Source organism: Crocuta crocuta, unplaced genomic scaffold, assembly GCF_008692635.1.
Source record: "Crocuta crocuta isolate KB4526 unplaced genomic scaffold, BGI_CrCroc_1.0 scaffold830, whole genome shotgun sequence".
Lineage (NCBI taxonomy): Eukaryota > Metazoa > Chordata > Mammalia > Carnivora > Hyaenidae > Crocuta > Crocuta crocuta.
The window spans coordinates 2,071,002-2,078,251 of NW_027531513.1; positions in this window are offsets into that span (position 1 = coordinate 2,071,002).

Consider the following 7,250-nt stretch of genomic DNA (forward strand, 5'->3'; position numbering starts at 1 on the left):
TGATCCTGGACCCTAAGGAACTAAGGCAGGTTGTGAAAGCAACACTTCTATGCTCAGCCTATTGGCTCCTGACACAGCCTCACAAACTTGCTCAGGAAAACTCTATTTAAAATGTTATGTTCTTTGCTCTTGTTGGAAGTTTTGTTTTTCTTTTAAAATGCCAAATAAAACTAAATAAATAAAATGGACAGGGGCACCTGGGTGGCTCAGTCGGTTAAGTGTCTGACTCTTGATTTCAGCTCAGGTCAAAGTCTCACAGTTTGGGGGATCGAGCTCTACCCTGGGCTCTCCCCTGACAGCATGGACCCTACTTAGGATTCTCTCTCTCTTCCTCTCTCTCTGCTTCCCTCCCTCCCTCTCTCTCTTTCAAAATAAATAAACATAAAAAAGATCTCTGTCCTTAAAAAAATAGAATAAAATATTAAATATTAAATATACAACTTATAGAAAAACATAGCCAGACTTTTTTCCAGTCTGCAGTTTGGAATTACCTATCTTTACATTAATCTATAGTAAGTCAGGCACAGTTAGGACATTTTGTGATGTCACTTCTCTGTCTGGGACTTGGTGCATCTTTTACGATGATGCTTTTGTTCTTTCTCCTGGCTTCTGTGAATTAGTCTGCAGCTCCACTTTGCAGTCTGAGACATGAGTCAGCACAGGGAAAAAACCTCACTTCTCTAAGCAGGGGCTGAAGCTGGAAAGGGACAAGGAGTCTCCAAAGTGCAGGTCATGACTGACTAAAGGGACTCCGGAGACGCATAGAGTGAGCACACCTATTCGTGCTACCTTTGAAAAGTGGTCCTGCTACATTCTCCTCTGAAGCTTCTCTGGCTGCAGAGGCTCAGGGGTGGTGACAGCGTGAGGAATAGTAGTCCCCAGGCACCACCCCCTCTCGGTCCCAGGGCACCTCACAGGGTGCATCATCTGACAAGTGGCTTTGAAGACAGCTTCAAAAAGTGAGGTACTTATTCACTGTTACTACTGTTCACACCACACTAACACACACATCTGGGCTTGTGAGCCTCATGAACTTGGGAGAGAGAAGGCAGGCTGGGAGGGGCCCCTGGGTGGTTCAGTGAGGAGTCTGACTCTTGATTTCACCTCAGGACATGATTTCATGGTTAGTGAGTTCAAGCCCTGTTTGGGATCTCTCTTTCTACCTCTCTCTTTGCCCTTACCCCACTTGCGTGCACACACTAGCTCTCTCTCCCTCTCTCTTAAAATAAATAAATAAGCTTAAAAAAAAAAAAAAAAAGGCGGTCTTGGAAGAAGATTAAAAATCCCTCCCTTCACAGGGTGGCTGGGTGGCTCAGTCAGTTGAGCATCTGACTTCAGCTCAGGTCCTGATCTCGCAGTTCCTGAGTTGGAGCCCCACATCAGGCTCTCTGCTGTCAGCACAGAGCCTGCTTCAGATCCTCTGTCTTCTCTCTCCCCCTCCCCCACTGGTACTGGCCCTCTCTCAAAAATAAACACTAAAAAAAGTAAAAAATAAAAATAAAAATCCCCCATCAACCTACCATGTTTTATTCTTTCCATATGGGCTAAACCGTGTCTATTAATTTTCTACAGCTTCTGTAACAAATCACCACAAACCTAAGTGGCTTAAAACAACAAAATTTATTAGCCTGTGGCTCTATAGGTCACAAGTCTGACATGGATCTCAAGATGTCTTTCTGGAAGCTCTAGAGGACAATTTATTTAGATGTCCTTTCCAAAGGTGCCCACATTCTTTGACTTATGCTCCTCTTCCTTCATCTTCAAAGCCAGCAATGGCTGCCAGAGCCTTTCCACATGGCATCTCTCTGAAACAGACTTCTTCTACCTCCCTCCCCTCACAAGAACCCTCGTGGGTTCACTTATACCAACAGGTTCGAGGGCTTGGGATGCGGACCTCTTTGGGGGGGCTACGATTCTGCTTACCATCCTATAGAGGACCTTTAGAAACTTCAGAATAAGGAGAACATGTCCTTATCCCCAAACTGTGGAAAAAGAAGGGAGGTGTCTACCCCCGTCTGAAGTTGCCGAGGCTACTGCTCAGGAAAGCACAGTGTGTTTCTAATAGCCCCTCAGTATTCTATCTACTCCAGGGCAGTGAGTCTTTGTCATCAATAGAAAGCAAACATCCTGTCAAGCTCTTCCCTTTCTATGTGCTGCTGCTTCTTTTACCACGTGTGGGCAGGGAAAACTGTTCAAACTTAGAGTCACTAATATGTCACTGCCAAATGACTGCAAATTCCTTTAAGCTGTCCTCTACAGACAATTCTCCAACCCTTGAACCATCCTGACTGCTCACTGCTGCAGAATCCCGATCCAGGGAGGCACGACGCTTTTGGAGCAAGCCAGTGCTTTATAAAGTGGCAGCTAAGACCCTCTGGTATGCATCTAGCATGACTACCGTCATTGTCACCAGCTTCTGTTGTGAAGAACAAATGAATAAGATCAGATAACGAGCAGACAGAACCATCCTCAAATTCCAAAGCCAGTCTCATTCGTTGCTTCAGATCGGTCCGGGAGGACCCTGGCAGCTGGGAAGACACTGGCTGTGCCAGAAGGCACGTGAGCGATATGAAAACAGTAATGAGAGAAAGACGCCAACAATACCAAAGCCTGCACATAAAACATGATAAAAATACGTAACAGTGGGGGACTCCTGGGTGGCTCAGCCGGTTAAGCATCTGACTTCAGCTCAGGTCATGATCTTGCAGTTCATTAGTGGGAGCCCTGCATCGGGCTCTGTGCTGACAGCTCAGAGCCTGGAGCCAGCTTGGGATTCTGTGTCTCCCTTTCTCCCTCTGCCGTTCCCCCACTTGCACTCTGTCTCCCCCCCCCTCAAAAAATGAATAAACATTAAAAAATATTAATAAAGCATAAGGTTGAAAAATAGATAACAGTTATTGAGTCACACACAGGGCGATTTAGAACAAAGACTCTCACATTAGACTACTTCCAAAACATGGAATCCTGGGCAGGTTTCTTAACCTCTCTGTACCTCTGTTCCTTCATCTGAAATTAAGAGTAACAACAGAGCCAATCATACAGGATCACAGAACCCGGCACGTTGAAAGTATTCACTGTTAGCCGGAACTATTATTAGCCAGATGCTATGTTAAGCATTTTTCAAGCATTTCTTAATTAATCATCAAGATAGCACCACGAGGCATGTACTATTATTATCATCTCCACTTTTAAGATGGAAATGAGCTTCAGGTCACATAGTTGGGAGGTAGCAGAGCCAGGTCCAGATGGCAGGCAGGTCTGACTCAAAAGGCCATGCTCTTAACCTCTGCGGGAGACAAGCATCCAGGGGGAAATAATGACAGTCACTGTGCCTTAGAGGTTGTGTCTCTTCTATACTTTCTATCATGTGCCTTATGCACGGTTGCTGTTTGTGGGATGGGTCAGAAAACATGAGGGAAACGACCATGAAGACAGACATGCATTAGCCTTGAAACAGCACTGGGTCGGGGCGCCTGGGTGGCTTAGTCAGTTGAGCGTCCGACTTTCACTTAGGTCATGATCTCGCGGTTCGTGGGTTCGAGCCCCGCGTCGGGCTCTGTGCTGACTGCCAGCTCAGAGCATGGAGCCTGTTTCAGAGTCTGTGACTCCCCCTCTCTCTCTGACCCTCCCCTGCTCATGCTGTCTCTCCCTCTCTCTCCTAGAAATAAATTTTAAAATATTAAAAAAAAAAAAGAGAAAGAAACAGCACTGGGTCGTCCTGCACCTGATCCAATGCCATGCACTGGTTGAATGTTGGGGCTTTTGAGGCCCCTGGGAGCTCATAGAGTGAGCATTTCCTTGAGTGAGGTGTTACCTCCCAGCTATCTCTTCAGCCCCATCCTCCCTGCAGAGAAGACACAGTTGGAGCCCTGCAGCCCTAATTCTCAGTCCTCATTCAGCAACGCCCTGGGAATCCATGGTTGGCTCAAGGCGTACCATGAAATCCTTATTAACCAAATTAATATAAATTCGATTCTAAAGGAAAATCCATGCTCCTCTGAGGTGTTGCTATGGGTCCAAACAATGAGAGGGTGTTGTAGCTGTATGAAGGGCAAGAATTGTATTGAAAGCTTAATGAAATCTTGCAGACAAAACGTTGAGCAAAAGAAACCAGACACCAAGGAATATGTACTCTGTGATTCCATTTAGATAAAGGTCAAAAACAGGCAGGCCTACCTGGTGCTATTTAGGGATGTATTTTGAGATTGTAAAAATGTAAAGGACAGAATGGCCGGGATTACCACTAAAGTCCAGAGCGTGGTTCAGCAAAGGGGGTTGGAATTCCATTGGGAAGGGGGCTTCTAGGGTTCTGGCAAGGTTCTATTTCTTGACCTGGGTAGAAATAACATAAGTTTACTTTTTGTTACAATTCATTTAGATCTATGGGGTTCCCTTCATATAATTTATCTAGGCACTTTTCTGTATGTTGTAGTTTGTAATAACAAATGTTGGGGTTTGTTTTGTTTCATTAGTAAACTTTGCAGCAACTCCACCTGAGAAGACATTTTAAAAACTATAGGAACTGGGGCACCTGGATGGCTCATTCCGTTAAGTGTCTGACTTTGGCCTAGGTCATGATCTCACAGTTCACAAATTCCTGCCTTGCGTCAGGCTCTGTGCTGACAACTCAAAGCCTGAAGCCTGCTTAAGGTTCTGTGTCTCCCTCTCTTTCTCTCTCTCTCTCTCCCACTTGTGCTTTGTCTGTCTGTCTCTCTCTCAAATGAATAAAAAATACAAAAACATTTTTAAGCTACAGGAAGTAAGTCTTAATTGGATAGAAAAGACCTTGAGATATCATCAAGCCCAGTGATTTTTAAGCTTTTGGTTGCAGAAGAATCACCTAGATTCATGGCAAAAGACAGATTCCTGGACCCCACTCTCTAGAGATTGGGATTCAGTAGGGACAGAGTTTGGGACCCAAGATCCCAAGTCCCTAACAAGCTCTCAGATGATGCTGATGCTACCACAGTTCGAGTAGCACTTGTCTGCTCCTAAAGTTTTGCCCTGTCCCTCAAAAGACACACAAGGAGACAGTCCATGCGATAGAAGATGTAAGATACGGTCCTCTGCCTGTTTGTTAATGTAGATCTATCTAGCTTCTAGTCTTGATAGATCACTGAATCTAATTAAGTATTTTTATGTGAAATAATCCTGCCTGCTTCCCAAATACACACACACTCATACCCTCCACATAATCAATTATGTGTCAATTTGAACTTCTACAAAACCAGAAGTAAGTGTAGTGGTTTCTGAAGTCATGCATCAGCCATCGACACAGAGGAAAAGGGGTAAAAAGGTGCTAGCTCCTGGGATCCTTAAAAAAGCCTGCTCTCTGATGCAGAGGAATGCACAACCATTTTCTTGTTCCCTGTTTAACTGACTGCCATCAGCCTTCAGCCATCAACTGTGGACCGCTGCCAATTTATGAGGAAGAAAACAGCCTGACGTCTCCTTGTCTAAATTCTGCATTATATTTCCTTTTGCTGTACAAAATGCAAAACAGAAGCTAAAATTAGAAGCTGAGGTGCTGCTGAGGCTGGTACATGTATAGAGAAGGAAGAGAGAAGATGTCACAGGGAAGGATTCAGAGAAAAGCTGCCTGGGGCCCCTTCCTGAGCTGTCCCAGACAGGGGTAGGGAAGAGAAGCACAAAAGTGGGGGGGAAGAAGGCTGGAGACTGACAGTCTCCCCGATTACTGTACCTGCAGAGAATCCTTGTGGGCTCTGGGTTCCCTCAAAGGGCTCTGACCTACTTTTTGAAATGTTTCCTTATTTATCAGAATACATTCTTAGTGAATTGCAGTCAAGTTTTCTGCAGTTATCCAATAAAAAGTTTTAGTTTCAACACTGGGGGCTGCCAGCCGTGTCTCTGTGCAGAGTAGTAATATACCTAGCAGCACCAGACTGATGGTGGACATGATGAATTTCTTTTCTTTTTTAAAAAATTTTTGAATGTTTATTTTTGAGAGAGACAGAGTAGGAGAGGTGGAGGGGCAGAGAAAGAGGGAGACACAGAATCTGAAGCAGGCTCCAGGCTCTGAGCTGTGAGTGCAGAGCCCAATGTGAGACTGGAACTCACAAACCTGAGATTTTGACCTGAGCTGAAGTCAGCCGCTTAACTGACTGAGCCACCCAGGCGCCCCCACGACAGAATTTCTTAAAGTGGCAGGGAAGCTGCACTTTTAAAGGAATCCATCTGAAAATCTTCAGGCAAAGCCTGGAGTCTGTTTAAGAACAGAGTTCGCCTGAGATAGCTGGCTAGGTCCACGGCCCAACTAAGGAACACAGACTTTCTGGATGTGAGTATAAAAGCCTTAAAGCAGAAGTAAATACAATAATGCCTTAGATTTATGGGGCACTTTACTTCAAGGAACCTCAGGGATTCCTGCGTACAGGGTAATACCATAGTCTCTGGGCAGAGTGACCAGTGGAACTCGAAACCTCACTGAGCTGTTACTGAAAACTGTGCAAGCGGGGCGCCTGGGTGGCTTAGTCGGTTAAGCGTCCGACTTTTGACTTTCGCTTGGGTCATGATCTCGCGGTTCGTGGGTTCGAGCCCCGCGTCGGGCTCTGTGCTGACTGCCAGCTCGGAGCCTGGAGCCTGTTTCAGAGTCTGTGTCTCCCTCTCTCTCTGACCCTCCCCTGCTCACGCTCTCTCTCTCTCTCCTAGAAATAAATAAAAATATTAAAAAAAAAAAAAGAAAGAAAACTTTGCAAGCAATACAGGGAGCAGAAACACAGAACCAAAAAAAACAAAAACAAAACAAAGAGGGACAGAGGTCAAGGCTTCCCCGGGGAATTTCCCCGGGCAGCCTAGCTCCTAGGCTGGTGGAGTGCAGTAAGCCCCGGGCCTGTGGTTCCTCCTCCCTCATCTCACGCGGCTGCTGAGAAAATGAGACGGACCGCGTGGGCGCCCCCTAATTATGCATGGGCGTGGGGACCAGGCACTGGCTGGCCGGTGTCTCCTCTCCCCTGCTCTCAGCCGCCGGCGGGCCAGATGGGGATGGGACAGTGGGGGCGGGGCCGGCGGCTCCTCGGGGGCCGCAGGGGTGCAGCCCGCGCCGGCCTCCCTCCTACGTGAGTGTAAAAGCCTTAAAGCAGAAGTAAATACAATAATGCCTGCGGAGGGGCGGAGCCGCACAGCCCGGCTCCGAGGGGCAGAGGCCCACGCAGGAGCAAACCGTAGGTTCTTAGGAGAGCACCCCTCCCTGATGCTCTAACCTCAGCTCCCTGCGGCGGCACCTGCCCGCC